General features: G+C 43.3%; 1 protein-coding gene across 2 annotated transcripts in view; it reads right to left on the bottom strand.

Annotated features, from left to right (window-relative positions):
* Positions 1–18,440, bottom strand: part of KLHL2 (kelch like family member 2) — a 102,199-nt gene that overhangs the window by 24,759 nt on the left and 59,000 nt on the right. The gene's annotated exons all lie outside the window — the stretch shown is intronic.

Here is an 18,440-nt window from a genome sequence, read left to right as displayed (position 1 = left end):
ACACATTATAGGAACAGTTGAGTTTCATTTTCACCTCTCTGAACCGTGGGCTTATTTGGATCCCCATTATAGTGTAAGCTCTTTGTCGGCAGTCCTCCAGAGTGTAAGCTCGTTGTGGGCAGGGAATGTGTCTGTTACACTGTTACACTGTATTCTTCCAAGCGCTTTGTACAGTGCTCTGCACGCAAGAAGCACTCAATAGATACTACTGACTGACCGACTGGACAGCGTACCTGTCCTCTTTGTTTTGTACAATGCATTGCATCCAATCAATCAATTGTATTTAATGAGCGCTTACTGTGTGCAGAGCACTGTACTAAGCACTTGGGAAGTACAAGCTGGCAACATATAGAGACAGTCCCTACCCAACAGAGGGCTCACAGAAGGGGAGACAGAGAAGGGGGAGACAGAGAAAAAAAACAAACATACTAACAAAATCAAATAAATAGATTAGATATTTACAAATAAAATAGAGTAATAAATATGTACAAACATATATACATATATACAGATGCTGTGGGGAAGGGAAGGAGGTAAGATGCGGGGGATGGAGTGGGGGACGAGGGGGGAGAGGAAGGAAGGGGCTCCAATGGGATCCAATGGGATCTCAATAAATTCCATTACTACAGAATTCAGCACACATACAAGAACGTAGGATGGGAGTCAGGATACCGGGGTACTAATCCCAAAGTTGCCACCTGCCAGCTGTGACCTCAGGTGCATTCGTTTTGGCTTCTCAGAGCCTCAGTTCCCAATATCTGTAAAATGGAAATGAAATGGCTGATATCTATCCACCTTAGATCCGATCCAGTTGTACTGGATCTCTTCCAGAGCTTAGCCTAGTGCTTGTCATATAGAAACTGCTTAACAGATGTCATTACTTTTGTTATTACTAAGCAAGTTACTTAACTTCTCTGGGCCTCAGTTTCCTCATCTGGAAAATGGGGATGAGGACTGTGAGCCCCACGTGGTGCAACCTGTTCACCTTGTAACCTCCCCAGTGCTTAGAACAGTGTTTTGCACATAGTAAGCACTTAATAAATGCCATTATTATCATTATCATTACTATTATCATTATATGGCAGGGGGCTCTTGGAAGCATTTTGACCAATTCTGGGCTTTCTCACACTCTATCCCCAATAGCTCTGCCACCACTATTTTGTTTACAGCCTCGCGTTGCATCCTATGGCAGTGCATCCCCACAACACTGACTTTGCTCGTTACCAAGGATTAACCAAGCACTCGCAGGAGACAGAGCACTGTTTTTGGTTTCGTTTTGTTTTTACGGCATTTGTTAAGCTCTTACTATGCGTCAGGCACTGTACTTAGCGCTGGGGTGGACACACGATAATTGAGCTGGACATAGTCCCTGTCCCACATGGGGCTCCCAGTCTTAATCCCCATTTTACAGATGAGGGAACTGAGGCACAGAGAAGTGAAGTGACTTGCCTAAGGTCACACAGCAGAGAAAGGGTGGAGCCGGGATTCAGGTTCTCTGACTTCCAGTCCTACGTTATTTCCTCTAGGCAACACTGCTTCTCTAATTACTAGGATGGTCATGCTGGGGTTGTTATCAGAATTATGGCTTATTTCTCCCATTCCACTAACCTAGGCAATTAACAACTTGGCCATCTCTTTATAGGAATATTTTTAAGAGGCTTTTAAACAATGGAAAAATTGTAATGCAAAAGAAGGCCGACCTCTCGCCCCCGTCCTGGACCACCCTCCCTTTTCATAGCTGATAGACGATTACTCTTCCCACCTTCCACGTCTTATTGTAGGCACATCCCCTCCAAGATGCCTTCCCTGACTAAGCTCTCACTTCCTCTTTTCCCACTCCCTTCTGCACTCCCAAGCCCCACCTCAGTGGAAAGAGCAAGGGCTTGGGGGTCAGAGGACATGGGTTCTAATCCTGGCTCCGCCACCTGTCTGCTGTGTGACCTTGGGCAGGGCACTTCGTTTCTCCATGCCTCAGTTACCTCATCTGTAAAATGGGGATTAAGACTGTGAGCCCCATCTGGGACAACCTGATTACCTTGTACCTATTCCTTGAGGAGCAGCGTGGCTCGGTGGAAAAGAGCACAGGCTTTGGAGTCTGAGGTCATGGGTTCAAATCCCGGCTCCACCACTTGTCAGCTGTGTGACTTTGGGCAAGTCACTTCACTTCTCTGTGCCTCATTCCCTCATCTGTAAAATGGGGATGAAGACTGTGAGCCCCACGTGGGACAACCTGATCACCTTGAATCCCCCCCCAGCGCTTAGAGCAGTGCTTTGCACATAGTAAGCGCTTAATAAATGCCATTATTATTATTATTATCCCAGTGCTTAGAACAGTGCTTGACACATAGTAAGCACTTAAATACCATAATTATTACTATTGTTATCATTTATTTATTCATTCAATCATATTTATTGAGTGTTTACTGTGTGCAGAGCATCGTACTAAGCGCTTGGGAGAGTGCAATAAGCAGACACAACCCCTGCCCACAACAAGCTTATAGTCTACAGTATGAGCTTATGGTCTAGAAGACGAGTTTAATGTCTGTCTCTCCCTCTAGACTGTAAACTCGTTGTGGGCAGAGAATGTGTCTGTTACATTGTTGTGATGCAGTTTCCCAAGAGCTTAATACAGTGTCCTGCACAAGGTAAGCACTCTGTAAATGTGATTGATTTATTAGGCCAAGAAACATTTTGCACAATAGTCCTTTTGTCTTTATGGCACAGTCACCAACAAGCTACTAAGAGATTGGACTGTAACCTCGTACATCCCAGTAAATTATATAAAGATCTAATCAGTGGTATTGTCATCAACCACATTTCTGTGTTTCAACTAACTAGGTGAGATTATTTACACCAACAAACCCACATACTCATCTTAAAGGAACTGGATAGAAGGAAACACGGAGGGATTAGATCACAACAAACATTAACCTCAATCTCAGAAGGTGTTGATCAAGAGGGAGCCGGTGATGAATTGTTTGTATATTGATATTACAAAATTCATCATTTGTTGCCACCGCCCACACAAACAAAAGTGCTGGAAGGTGGGAACAGAAACTACCAAAAGTGCTAGGAAGAGCAACCTGTTCCAATGCTAGAAAATTGAACACGATGCCAGGTTTTTAAATTGGGACTTTGTGTAACATTTTTTTCTGTTCTTTCTTTTTTTGGCGAAGCGAGAAAAAACACGAGAGCTGGTCTGGGCCAAATAACCAGGTGTGCCACCCCGTTGGTCCGGGGGTGGGTAGAGGGAGGGAGGTTGTTCCTCTTCTGGCCGTCTTCCTGCCTCCATACCACCATCCTCTGCTGCCTCTCAGACCCTCCGGCAAGCCGGATGTTGAAATATTGGGGTTTCGGGGGGCAAGCGGAGAGAACCGGAGCATGCTCGAGCTCACCGTTGCCCGGCCAAGCGAACAAGTGGGCTCCCCTATGGTCTGGAAAGACTGCCCTGACTACCTCTGCCACAGAAAAGTGGCAGGGCCCAGTGGAAAGAACCTAAGCTTTGGAGACAGAGGACCTGGGTTCTCATCCAGGCTCTGCCACTTGCCTGCTGTGTGACCTGGGGAAAGTCACTTTGCTTCTCTGGGCCCCGGTTTCCTCATCTCTAAAATGGGGATTCAATACCTGTTCCTCCTCCTCAGACTGTGAGCCCTGTGTTGTGACAGGGACTGAGTCCAACCTGATTAATTTCTATCTACCCAGTTTGGCACATGCAAAGTCAAACAATCAATCAATAGTATTTATTGAGCACTTCTTTTGTACAGAGCCCTGCACTAAGCGCTTGGGAGAGCATGATACAACAAATTAGCAGACATGTTCCCTGCCCATAATGACCTTACATTCTAGAGGGGGAGAAGTGCTAAACAAAGTGCTTAATTAATACCACAATTATCGTTACTACTGTTATTATTCTACAAGACTTGGCCCTTATGAGAGACTTTCCCAAACAAAATGAAAATAATAATAATTGTGATAAGCATCTAATTATGCTAAGCACTGGGTAATCAAAATAAGACACAACTCCTATCCCAGTCAGGGCTCACACTCTACAAGGATAGAAGAAGTATTTAGTACCCATTTTACAGATGAGGAAACAGACACAGAGAACTTAGGTGACTTGCCCAAAGTCACACAGCAGGCAAGTGGAAGAGCAAGCTTTACAATCCAGATCTTTGGATTCCAATCCTGTGAGGAATCCACTGGGCGATCCTGCTTCACTGTCTGTCCTGCTCTGAAGAACAATTTAGGTTACTTTCCCAAGGTACATGTCCAAGAGAGGAAAAAAAAAAATATGAAAATCAAAGCTGACAAGGAGAAATGCATTGAAACCTTTAGACATCTTCCAGAGGGCCAACTCCTTGCAATGCTTAGGTGGGAAATGTACAATTATGGATACAGAGAAAAGACCTAAAAATTCAACATTCCCAGATAAATCCATCCTGCTTCCTTATGCCATCCTCTGATCACCTCAGCTCTCAAACACTTATTGGTTCACTTGTTTTCTGTTATTTGTTACTGATTTACCCATCTGTGTGTTTACATATTATAAATTGTTTATTTATATTAATTTCTGTCTTCCCCTCTAGACTGTAAGCATGGTGAGCACTGAATAAATACTATTACTATTACACAGGTCAATGCTGAGCACAAGCTGTTTCTTCCTACCGTGGCATGATGTAACTAAACAGGAACACTGGACAAACTTCCCTAATTCCCTCACAAACTTTTGGCTAAAATACAACCTGAAGTTACGTTATGGCAGAACTAAGTGACTTCTGCTGCACAGTCCATTATGCATCTACTACAAGTGCACACAGTAAATCAGTAAAATTAACACCATCAGGTCTGAGCTCCCCAAAATCACCCCTTCCCCTTCACCCCCCTGGCTCTCAACCCTCTCTGCTACTCTCCCATCCTTCCCAGCAGTATCTTCAGATGAGATCTCCTCCCTCCTCTCAAGTGCTACTCCACCAACTGTGCTTCAGACCTCATTCCCTCTCATCTTATGAAAACTCTCGTCCCTTCCCTCCTCTCCTCCTTAACTTCCATCTTCAACTGCTCACTCTCCACTGGTTCCCTCCCCTCTGCCTTCAAACACGCCCATGTCTCCCTCATCCTAAAAAAAAACCCTCTCTTGATCCCACTGCCCCTTCTAGTTATCGCCCTATCTCCCTGTTACCCGTCCTTTCCAAAATCCTAGAATGAGTCGTCTACACTCGCTGCCTCAAATTCCTCAACTCCAACTCTCTCCTAGACTCCCTCCAATCTGGCTTCTGTCCCCTAGACTCCACCGAAACTGCCCTCTCAAAGGTCACAAATGACCTCCTTCTTGCCAAATCCAACGGCTCCTACTCTATCCTAATCTTCCTTGACTTCTCAGCGGCCTTCACACTGTGGACCACCACCTTCTCCTCAACATGCTCTCAAACCTTGGCTTCACAGACTCCGTCCTCTCCTGTTTCTCCTCTTATCTCTCCAGCCGTTCATTCTCAGTCTCCTTTGCGGGCTCCTCCTCCCCCTCCCACCCCCTTACTGTAGGGGTTCCTCAAGGGTCAGTTCTTGGTCCCCTTCTGTTCTCTATCTACACTCACTCCCTTGGTGAACTCATTCGCTCTCACGGCTTCAACTATCATCTCTACGCTGATGACACCCAAATCGACATTTCCACCCCTGCTCTCTCTCCCTCCAGGCTCGTCTCTCCTCCTGCCTTCAGGACATCTCCATCTGAGTGTCTGCCCACCATCTAAAACTTAATATGTCCCAGACTGAGCGCCGTATCTTCCCTCCCAAACCCTGTCCTCTCCCTGACTTTTCTGTCACTGTAGACTGCACTACCACCCTTCCCATCTCACAAGCCCGCAACCTTGGTGTCATCCTCGACTCCGCTCTCTCATTCACCCCACACATCCTATCCATCACCAAAACCTTCCAGTCTCACCTTCATAACATTGCCAAGATCCACCCTTTCCTCTCCATCCAAACCGCTATCTTGCTGGTTCAATCTCTCATCCTATCCCAACTGGATTACTGCATCAGCCTCCTCTTTGATCTCCCATCCTCCTGTCTCTCCCAACTTCAGTCTATACTTCACTCTGCTGCCCAGATTATCTTTGTATAGAAACGCTCTGGGCATTTCACTCCCCTCCTCAAAAATCTCCAGTGGTTGCCTGTCAACCTAAGAATCAAGCAAAATCTCCTCAATCTTGGCTTCAAGGCTGTCCATCATCTCGCCCCCTCCTACCTCATCTCCCTTCTCTACTTCTCCAGCCCAGCTTGCACCCTCAGCTCCTCTGCCGCTAGCCTCCTCACTGGGCCTCATTCTCACCTGTCCCGCTGTCGACCCCCGGCCCACGTCCTTCCCCTGGCCTGGAATGCCCTCCCTCCACACATCCGCCAAACTAACTCTCTTCCTCCGTTCAAAGCCCTATTGAGAGCTCACCTCCTCCAGAAGGCCTTCCCAGACTGAGCCCCCTTTTTCCTCTCTTTCTCCCCATCCCCCCCATCCTACCTCCTTCCCCTCCCCACAGCACTAGCATATATTTTTACAGATTTATTACTCTATTTTACTTGTACATATTTTACTATTCTATTTATTTTGTTAATGATGTGCATTTAGCTATAATTCTATTTATTCTGACGGTTTTGACACCTGTCTACATGTTTTGTTGTCTGTCTCCCCCTTCTAGACTGTGAGCCCATTGTTGGGTAGGGACCGTCTCTATATGTTGTCGACTTGTCCTTCCCAAATGCTTAGTACAGTGCTCTGCACATAGTAAATGCTCAATAAATACAATTGAATGATTGAATGAATAAAACATTAATGTTCATCATTGGGAAACTTGATAATCTTTGTAACTTCACAGCAGGTTTTACTATATTTAAGGTGGGGAAGTAGAGTAGACAACAGTTTTGAGTCAATTCATAATCATCAGCCTCCAATTACTAATTCCTATGAAAGGAGCATAACATTCCCCATCATAATATCCTTCAATGGGGAAGTGGCGGGAAGTCGCTGCTGAAAGCGAGGAAAACACAAGTTGCCTTCCCAGCCGATGAATCTAGACTGAGGAAGATGGGCTGAATCGTCTCGAATGTATCCCAATATTCCTATTGCCAAAACCTTCAAGAGAATGAACAAGGTGTCTGATACGTATGATCACTTACATAGGTTTCATTGAATGTCCTGGAATACAAAGCATGCATAATGGACTATAAAGGCATGAGATTTTTCTTATTTAGGCTTCCACAAATTTTGAAATACATACACAAGCATAACTGTTCATCTTTAAAAAAAAACTGCTACATTTTCGCTTTCGAAGTGTTGGCTTAGAAAAAGGTCTAATCAAGTAATAAGGACAACAGTAATTAGAGCACAGAGTAAAGACTATCCTAAAAATAGACCCAGCATTCACTACATTTTCTGCTGGAAGCGGAAGACCGTCTGCAACTGCCACTCCAGGCAAAACTAGATTACTATAGGCAGTGATTGCATTTTAATCAACGCAGCAATCCTCCGCTTCCCTAGATACCCATTTCATTCCAGTGGCTCTTAACGCCACAGTGAAAAGCCAACAGTCAGTGCTTAAATAGCCATCTCTCATCCTCTGCCTGTCTTCAAAAGGATTATATAGTATCTCTCTGAAAACTTTTTTCTGGAGTGAATGGCACCCTGAACCTCTGTGTCTGGGACAATGGGATAAACAATTATTCTATATGTAATGGCTCATATGTAATGGCAAAAGTCACCTTGCCAGTACTTTGGACATTAGTTATGTCCCTGCTACAGTATTATGCCCACCTTTCATCTCCACATTTTAAGCAAGAGAGCTGGAAATTGTTTCCCCAAAATGGCTTGTGAATGGAACAAATCAAATCTACATTACAATACATATCTCCTTTTGCTAAGTTACATAAGGCTATTGGGACTGTTGTCTCAATCAATCAAGGGCATTTATTAAGCGCTTACTACATGCAGAGCATTATATTAAATGCTTGGAAGAGTACACTACAACAGAGTTAGACACGTTCCCTATCCACAGTGAATTTACAGTCTAGAGGGACAATCATTAATATAAATGAGGAACTGATAATATATAAAGGGTCATAATTGCTGTAGGGGTTGAGGGTGGAATGGACAGAGCTCACAGATCCAAGGGCATAGGGAGAGTTGTAACGAGTAAGGAACCTGGCTAGTAATATGGCTTGAACATTCTTTCTTTCCTATAGTCGAATACACTCCAGCAATGACCCAGCATCTAATTCATTTATTCAGAGGTATTTAGTGAGTTCCTATTGTGGGCAGGGCACTAAACTAAATATCCTTCCTTTCGTCTTCCCGGAGGGAGGAGGAGAATCTCAGGCTGAAAAAGTGGAGAAAAATGCTAAGAATCTTCAACTCCCTCCGGGACAATCATTAATATAAATGAGGAATTGATAATATATAATTTAAAAGGTCGTAATTGATGTAGGGGTTGAGGGTGGAATGGACAAAGCTCACAGATCCAAGGGCATAGGGAGAGAGAGTTGTAACAAGTAAGGAACCTGGCTAATAATATGGCTTGCACATTCTTTCTTTCCTATAGTCAAATACACTCCAGCAATGACCCAGCATCTAATTCATTTATTCAGAGGTATTTAGTGAGTTCCTACTGTGGGCAGGGCACTAAACTAAAAATCCTTCCTTTCGTCTTCCAGGAGGGAGGAGAATCTCGGGCTGAAAAAGTGGAGAAAAATGCTGAGAATCTTCAAATTTCTCCAGAGCTAATCAACCCCAAGAACACATAATCCTCAGACACACACGACAAAAATGATGGGTACATCCAGTTCTCCCATAAGAACCCCAGGTTAAGGAAAATGCATTGTAATATGCACATCTAGTCCAATGTGACACATTTTTCTTTTTGACAGTCCAGTGTATTCAATCTAGATTAGGCATACATTGTTGGAAGAATGTTCTCTAATTCCCTAATAGTGTTCTAGCAAAAATTCAGTGCAAAAACATGTGTTTTGGAAGACGTGACTGTATGTTCTTTACCCAGAATCGCCAAATTCTGACCGGCTGGGGAACTTTAATAACTACATTAGTCTATAAATGATGTCATTTGAAACATTTGGTGCTAATGAGATGCTCTCCTTCAGAGACATTTGAAAACAGATTTCCAATAAATAAATTAAAAAAAAAACCAACAAAAGACAAATTCTAGAATTGAGGTTTCCTGAAGTGCAATCACACGAAGTCTAGGGGACTGACATCAAATTCTAACTCCATCTCATTAATTGCTTCGAATTAATCTTCTTAATGCATCTGTAATGCTGAGGAAAAGTCCAAAATTCCTTCAATAGTTTCTGGATCACAAACTCTGCATAATCAATCAATGCTATCTACTGAGCATTTACTGTGTGCCGACCACTGTCATAATTGGGAATTAGCAGATATGTTCCCTTCATAGGGGGGTAGTTTCTCATCACATTAATGTTCTTCTCAGATTAATTGAAAGGGCCGCTCCATTTGGACACTCTAGCTAGCATTGTTCCTATAGACTTTTAAAATGTGAAAACAGAGGCCTGAAGGAAACATTTTCTAAGCACAAACTCTGATCTGAAATTCTTTTTTAATTGTTTTATATTCTATGCCAGCATTTTGAGCAGCGTTTAGCACTACTACACCCCAAAATACTCTAAAAAAAAAAAGCTTTTGCTCTCAAGTCACTTTTTAGTAACCCGTTTAGTTTAGGAGTAATTACTTTTTGATGTGCAAAGATCCAATCAAAAATTAAAGTTCTGTAAATAGTACACGATTAAAAACACCAGCTATTCCTTTCTAAAACTCTCATTTTTTTATGGTAACTGTTAAGTGCTTACTATGTGCCAGACACTGTACTAAACACAAGGGTAGATACAAGCTAATCAGGTGGGACACAGTCCCTATCCCACATGGGGATCATAGTCTTAATTCCCATTTTACAGATTAGGTAACAGGCATAAAGTGACTTGTCCAAAGTCACACAGTGGATAATCAATCAATCGTATTTATTGAGCGCTTACTGTGTGCAGAGCACTGTACTAAGCGCTTGGGAAGTACAAGTTGGCAACATATAGAGACAGTCCCTACCCAACAGTGGGCTCACAGTCTAAAAGCGGGAGACAGAAAACAAAACCAAACATACTAACAAAATAAAATGAATAGAATAGATATGTACAAGTAAAATAAATAAATAAATAAATAGAGTAATGAATATGTACAAACATATATACATATATACAGGTACTGTGGGGAAGGGAAGGAGATAAGATGGATAAGTGGCAGACAAGGCCCTCACTTATTTCAGTCTTAGAATTTCTAGAAATAGAAATGTCATATTAGAATAGAATAAACTAAGTTATCAAGATAAACATGTGTTTGCTGTAAATCGCCTGTGTTTCTTCAAGGAGCCCAATGTCACATATGTCAGAAAGCAGCCAAGAATACATTTTTACTGGACTATGTGCATTCCACTGAGCTTTCTAAAGTCCCTGAACTGAATCGTAATTGCTCCTGTGAGTGAGATTGCTGCTTTGGCTTTGGTGTGTTCCTTAATGGACAGTGTGACCATTATCTCTCAAAGTGCAGACTTGCTTATGGTTTAATTTTCAGCTGTTTGTGGTTGCAACCTCAGAGTGGGATCCGGGCCTTCTGATTTCTAGCCAGGGCTGTTTTGGGGGCTGAGGAAGTAGGTAATGTGAAACTAGGCAATATTGGGCAGACTCAGGAGAATTGATCATCATCATCAATCGTATTTATTGAGCACTTACTGGGTGCAGAGCACTGTACTAAGCGCTTGGGAAGTACAAATTGGCAACATATAGAGACAGTCCCTACCCAACAGTGGGCTCAAAGTCTAAAAATTGAGAGTCCAAAAGACCGAGTTTTAGCTCTTTTCGGGTTTGCAATGACTTTGCACCCACAGTTAAAAAGAGTCCCACTGCGCCCATGGATGTGGGGTCAGGGTCAGAGAGTGACACCCCTTCTTGTCCTGGTTCTCGGCGACAACATGACCGTGTGCTTGGAAGGGTGGGGGTGGAGAAACGGCTTGTTTTATACCTTCTGCCGCTAACCAAAATGAACTGGCCTTAAACATAGTTTAAGGGATACTTTAGGGAAAGAGCTCTAAACAAGCAGAAAGGGGTAAAATAATTATTACTTCCAGGCCATTTTTAATACATAATGCTTGATTCTATATGTCGCAGCTGGAAACCATCTCCATGGAAAGATGTAATTAGTGGATTATTTTCAAATTGTAGGTTTTTCTACTATGGTGCAAATGTGCATTGAGGCACAACGGTTAAAGTAAATTCCAAGGGGCTTAGAGGTACAGACAGTTGAATTGAGCAGGCACGCTTTTCTAAAGACTGTGTAAAATAAGCCCCTGGAGACATTGTTTCGGAGCCAAACATTGCACACCCGAGTACAATTAGCCTAATAAGGAGCCCAGCTCACAGCCAGAGGCAAGGGAATCTGGAAAAGAAATATTCACACTGAGGATAAAGCCCCCTGAAGTGTCCCGAGGGATCCAAGAGGGACACAGAGTCTGGAACATCTGTTCGGTGGCAACAGAGACAAAATTTAGGCTGAAGGGGTGTGTGAGACCTCATCTCGCCCTACACGACAGCGTAGGATGGAAGATTCAGGAGATAAGAAAGGCCCAACATCAAGCCCTCCATGTGGACTTACAAACCTAAAAAAGGGGGGATGCTGTCCCCAGTAGCTCTACATCCCTGCAGCTACAGCGTGGCTCAGTGTCAAGAGCCTGGGCTTCGGAGTCAGAGGTCATGGGTTCTAATCCCGGCTCCGCCACTTGTCAGCCGTGTGACTTTGGGCAAGTCACTTTTTTATGGCATTTATTAAGCACTTACTATGCGCGAAGCACTGTTCTAAGCGCTGCGGAGATTACAAGGTGATCAGGTTGTCCCACGGGGGGCTCACAGTCTTCATCCCCATTTTACAGAAGAGGGAACTGAGGCTCGGAGAAGTTAAGTGACTTGCCCAAAGTCACACAGCTGACAAGTGGCAGAGCCGGGATTTGAACCCATGACCTCTGACTCCAAAGCCTGGGCTCTTTCAACTGAGTCACTTCACTTCTCTGTGCCTCAGTTACCTCATCTGGAAAATGGGGATTAAGACAGTGAGCCCCACAGGGGACAACCTGATTACCTTGTATCCCCCCAGTGCTTAGAACAGTGCTTGGCACATAGTAGGCACTTAACAAATATCATCATCATCATCATGAAGCAGTATGGAAAGGGCCCGGGCTTTGGAGTCAGAGGTCTCAAACCCTGGCTCTGCCAATTATCAGCTGTGTGACTTTGGGCAAGTCACTTAACTTCTCTGTGCCTCATACACCTCATCTGTAAAATGGGGATTAAGACCGTGAGCCCCCCGTGGAACAACCTAATCACCTTGTAACCTCCCCAGCGCTTAGAACAGTACTTTGCACTAGTAAGCGCTTAATAAATGCCATTATTATTATTATTATTATTATTATTATTATTATTATTTTATTATTATGAGGCTATCCTGACCTGGGTGGTTGCGGCTGTGTTGAAGATCCCGGTTTCATTTTCCACCACCAATGGGGAGGGGGTCCTGGGATTGACTGTAGGGGAGAGGTGCAATTTTATTCTACCTATTCTTCACACACAGGTGCAAGATCACAGCAGTGAAGGACCTGGAAGCTGGTTTTATGGGGAACACCAACTCGGTAGGATACAAGGAGAAATGAAAGTTGAATCGGATCGAGAAGCTGCACGGTGTAGTAGATAGAACACAGGCCTGGGACTCAAAAGGTCATGGGTTCTAATCCTGGCTCTGCCGCGTGACCTCGGCCAAGTCACTTCACTTCTCTGTGCCTCAGTAACCCCAACTGTAAAATGGGGATTGAGACTGTGAGCCCTACATGGGACAGGGACTACGTCCAACCCGATTTGCTTTTAGCCACCCCAGTGCTTAGTACAGTGCCTGCCACATAGTAAATACTTAACAAATACCACAATTATTATTATTTTTATATGGGTGTGAGATTGGATTTATCACAGACACCTTAAAGGACTACTCAGGTGATTTCATCAGTCACCTTTGTATCAAAACTAAATGCACATCAGAACTACTCAGAAGGGAGGACTGAAGCAATGCTCATTGCAGCATAGCTATTACAGTGCTCAGCACATCGTAAGCCCTCAAGAATACCATTGATTTCTGGGTGGTTCTGCAAGAAGAATGGATTTTATAAGGCTAGAAAGCCCTACTGAGAGCTCACCTCCTCCAGGAGGCCTTCCCAGACTGAGCCCCTTTTTTCCTCTCCTCCTCCCTATCCCCCCTGCCCTACCTCCTTCCCCTCCCCACAGCACTTGTATATATATATATATATACAATATATATGTATATATATTTGTACAGATTTATTACTCTATTTTACTTGTACATATTTACTATTCTATTTATTTTGTTAATGATGTGCATATAGCTTTAATTCTGTTTGTTCTGATGATTCTGTCTACACGTTTTGTTTTGTTGTCTGTCTCTCCCTTCTAAACCGTGAGCCCGCTGTTGGGTAGGGACCGTCTCTATACGTTGCCGACTTGTACTTCCCGAGCGCTTAGTCCAGTCCTCTGCACATGTAAAGCGCTCAATAAATACGACAATGAATGAATGAACAGGGATATGCACAGCAAAAGTGGAGCTATCATAAACAAAGAGGGCAAGAAGGGAAAGCTTTATTTTTCATGGTCTTTTTGAGGCTTTGTTTTTTGTTTGTTTTCTTAGGTATCTGCTAAGTGCTTACTCGGTGCCAAGCACTGTACTAAGCACTGGGGTAGAGACAAGATAATCAGGTTGGACATAGTCCCCATCCCACATGGGCTCACAGTCTTAATCCCCATTTTACAAGTGAGGTAACTGTGGCGCAGAAAAGTGATTTGCCTAAGGTCACAGAGCAGACAAGTGGTGAAGCCGGGATTAGAGCATCCCAGGCCCATGCTCTATCCACTACACCACGCTGCTTCTCATGATACACAATCTCAAATGATGTGGTATTGCAGTGGCTGAGTATTAGGACAAAACTAGCGGAGGATACTTCGACTTGCTATGACCATTGGGAATCAATCAATCAATCAATCGTATTTATTGAGCGCTTACTATGTGCAGAGCACTGTACTAAGCGCTTGGGAAGTACAAATTGGCAACACATAGAGACAGTCCCTACCCAACAGTGGGCTCACAGTCTAAAAGAGACTGTGATTCCCAAGAGATTGGGAATAGCACGGGCTTCAAAAAAAGATCCCAAGAGTGCGAAGCAGAATCAAAAAACAGCACCAGGCAGTGAAAAGAGCTTGATGATGATGATAATAACAGTGATGACTGAGGTATTTGTTAAGCTTAAAAACCAAAAAGGCCAAATGTGTACTCAGTATGGTAGGGATTCACAGTCACACATCAATCGGGCACCCCTGCAAATGCCATAATTAACTCATTCTGACAAATTTCACTGTCGAAAGAACCATCTTCAAATACAAATGAGCTCTACTCTATTGTATTCACAGTCCTCTAGAGTGGAAGCTCCTTGTGGGCAGGGAACACGTCTGCCAACTCTGTTATACGCTCTGCCAAGCGTTTAGTACAGTGTTCTGCTCACAGTAAGACCTCAACAAATAAAATTGACTACGTGCACATGTAGATTTTTGTAAATACAGGCGTACGTTGTCTAGTCTGAGCCCTGAAAATGTCCGTGCCAATCCCAAAGGATTGAACCTTAACCAAGCAGGGAGAAAGGTGAAGTGGTGGCCGGAGTCACCTTGCTGAGAGGTCGCCCTCCATCACGGGTTGGGGAGACCTGTGTCCTTGGGGTGGGGGGCCTGAGAGCCGAGACCACCTCCATCCTCCCATTTGACATCGTGGGAGCCGAGCGTGCCTTCCCAATGTTGCCAACTTGTACTTCCCAAGCGCTTAGTACACTGCTCTGCACACAGTAAGCGCTCAATAAATACGATTGATTGATTGATTCCCAACATTTCAGCCTCTAGGAACATTGTGATAGTTTCAGCGAGGAGACTGGAACTCTACAAATGAGGCGATGAGGAACAAATGGGTAGGAAGGGCACCATCTCTACCTACTTCGAGCTGTAAGCTCTTTGTGGGCAGGGAACATATCTACCAACTCTTGTTATATTGTACTCCCCCAAGGACTTAGTACAGCGCTCTGCACACCTTAAGTCTCAATAAATACAATCAACTGATTACCCTGAGGCTTAGTACAGTGCTTGGCACAAAGTAAGCCTTTAAATAATAATAATAATAATAATAATAGCATTTATTAAGCACTTACTATGTGTAAAGCACTGTTCTAAGCGCTGGGGAGGTTACAAGGTGCTCAGGGTGTCCCATGGGGGGCTCACAGACTTAATCCCCATTTTACAGATGAGTTAACTGAGGCCCAGAGAAGTTAAGTGGCTTGCCCAAAGTCACAGAGCTGGCAATTGGTGGAGCCGGTATTTGAACCCATGACCTCTGACTCCAAAGGCCGAGCTCTTTCCACTGAGCCACGCTGCTTCAAAATAATGGCATTTATTAAGCGCTTACTATGTGCAAAGCACTGTTCTAAGCACTGGGGAGGTTACAGGTGAACATATTGTCCCCCGGGGGGCCTACAGTCTTAATCCCCATTTTACAGATGAGGGAACTGAGGCACAAAGAAGTGAAATCACTTGCGAAAGTCACACAGCTGACAAGTGGCAGAGCCGGGATTTGAACCCATGACCTCTGACTCCAAAGCCCGTGCTCTTTCCACTGAGCCACGCTGCTTCTCTTCACCACCATTTACTGTTACTATTTTTGCCAAATGTTTTCCCTGGCCCATCTGTCATTCCCCTTATTAGATTTTGAGCCCTATGTGGGCTACAAACCATGTCTGGGCTGATACCCATATTTTTTCCCCACATTTGGTTCAGTGCCTTGCACACTGGAAGCCCTTAATAGACTGACTGATTGATATGGTGCACTGTATTTTTAATGCAAGTGTCGCAGATGTTGAACTTCAGTGTTCAAATGTGAAAAAATACTGTTAAATATAATCAGCCCCTCCCACATTGCCGCCAAACAGCTCTAGAGTTTCTAAACATATAGGAACACAAAGAGAGGCAGAAATTCTTAAATCAGAAATCATGTGTGAGCAGCCTGTCTTTCAAAAAAAAAAAAGAAAGAAGAGAGAATGAGTCAAGATAAACATCTTTAATAGTGGGCGGATGGCATTTGAGAGGGCTAAAAATACATTTCAATAACTAGAGCTCACAAAGGCTAAGAGCAATGCATTACATTTCACTTAGGAAAGCTTTTCACCTAAGATATCATTCACTGAATCTGCTGAAGTTCGTGCCTACTAAAAATGCTTTCAAAAATCCAAAAGGGAATTTGTCCTGTATAAAGGTTTTATTTTTAGTATCAAATTATGGTCACACGAGAATCGTACTTATTTTAACTTTTAAATCCAGTTAGTCTTAAATCAGAAGACGAGCCATAAGGAAAGACAAGTCATAAGGAAATGCATGTACGGAATAATTTAAGGACAGTAGTAAGGAAAAAGCTGTAATGACAAATTTAATTAGAAGGCACATATTTTACCCACCCATACTCTCTGCTATACTAGGCTTCTGTCATCCCAAAATAAACAGCTGATTCTTAGAATCAAAAGAAACAATCATTTTCCTTATCCATCCTACCAAATCCTTCTAAGTGCAAACAAATGCACAAGAGTATGAGGGAGAGAGAAAGAATAATAGTGGGAGGGGATTATGGTTAAGCACTTACTATGCGCCAAGCACTGTAAATAAAGAGACTTTTCTCCTGTGATCTCTTTAAAGAACATGAATGTGTCTACTGACACCATTCAAGAACAGATTTCCTGAAACCAAAGGCACCAGGCTACTATAGAACACCATTCTCTTAAAGAGCTGAAAGTGCTCGGCTTCTAGAAAATGGCTTTTTCTGATTCCCTAACTCTTGTTCCGCTTATCTAGCCTCGAAAATCCACAAATCACCAGTTTCTTTTTTTAATCCAACAGGTATTTTTACACCTCCAACCATCCATTATTGCCTCGAAAGGGTACCACACAGTGGAAGCTGATAATCCAAATTAATTCACTGAAAAGCAGCATGGCCTGGAGGAAACAGCACAGACCTGAGAGTCAGAGGACCTGGGTTCTAACCTCGGCTTTGCCAAATGCTTGTTGTGTGACCTTGGGCAGCTCAATTTATTTGTGCCTCAGTTTTCTCAACTGTAAAATGGGGATTAAAGACCTTTTCTTCCTCCTTTTTAGACTGGGAGCCCCAAGCAGGACAGGGACTGGGTATGACCTAATTAACTTGTACCTTGCCCAGTGCTTAGAACAGTCTTTGACATCACAAGCATTTAACAAGTACCGTAAGTATAAAGTTCGAAAGTACAGTTTAGGAAGGACATTTATTAAGTGCTTACTATGTGCTAAACACTGGTATAGGTACAGGATAACTCTTTGTGGGCAGGGAACATGTCTACCAACTCTGCTGTGTGGGTCTCTCTCAAGGGCTTAGTAGAGTGTTCTGTACATAGTAAGCACTCAATAAATATGACATTAAAAATCTTATCTGATAGTCAATCTCTCTCTCTCCCTCTCTCTTAGCCCCCACTGCCCTGGGGGACTCATGAAATATAAGAAGGAGGGAGAGCAGGTGCCTTATTCCCATTCCCCTCCTTCCCCTCCCCACAGCACCTGTATATATGTTTGTACAGATTTATTACTCTATTTTACTTGTACATATTTACTATTCTATTTATTTTGTTAATGATGTACATCTAGCTTTACTTCTATTTATTCTGATGACTTGTCACCTGTCCACCTGTTTTGTTTTGTTGTCTGTCTCTCCCTTCTAGACTGTGAGCCCGTTGTTGGGTAGGGACTGTCTCTACATGTTGCCAACTTGTACTTCCCAAGCGCTTAGTACAGTGCTCTGCACACAGTAAGCGCTCAATAAATATGATTGAATGAATGAATTAATTTTAAGGAAGAGGGGTACTGAGGCACAGAGAGGTTAAGTGGCTTGCCCAAGGTCACAGAGCAGGCCGGTGGAAGAGCGGGGACTAGAACACAAGTTTCTGGATCTCATAATTTCTAGACCATGGTTGTTCCACTATGCTGCAAGATAACTAAAGAAAAGGGAGGGTGGCTACCTCACACGGATTACATGTAGCATTTCTGCTCAATTTATTCATTTGTTCCTTTGTGATCTAACCTTGACAGTAACTTTTTGGATGATAATTGTTTGCTTTTCTTTAAACGTCCTAAGAAACATGAAATCAGAGTCTTTACTAACCCAAGAAATCTAATTTGTTAATATTATACTTTTGGAAAACAGTACAGATAATTAAACAGCTCAA

The sequence above is a fragment of the Tachyglossus aculeatus genome, chromosome 12, assembly GCF_015852505.1.
Source record: "Tachyglossus aculeatus isolate mTacAcu1 chromosome 12, mTacAcu1.pri, whole genome shotgun sequence".
In the NCBI taxonomy this organism is placed as follows: domain Eukaryota; kingdom Metazoa; phylum Chordata; class Mammalia; order Monotremata; family Tachyglossidae; genus Tachyglossus; species Tachyglossus aculeatus.
This window is presented reverse-complemented; position numbering and strand designations above follow the sequence as displayed.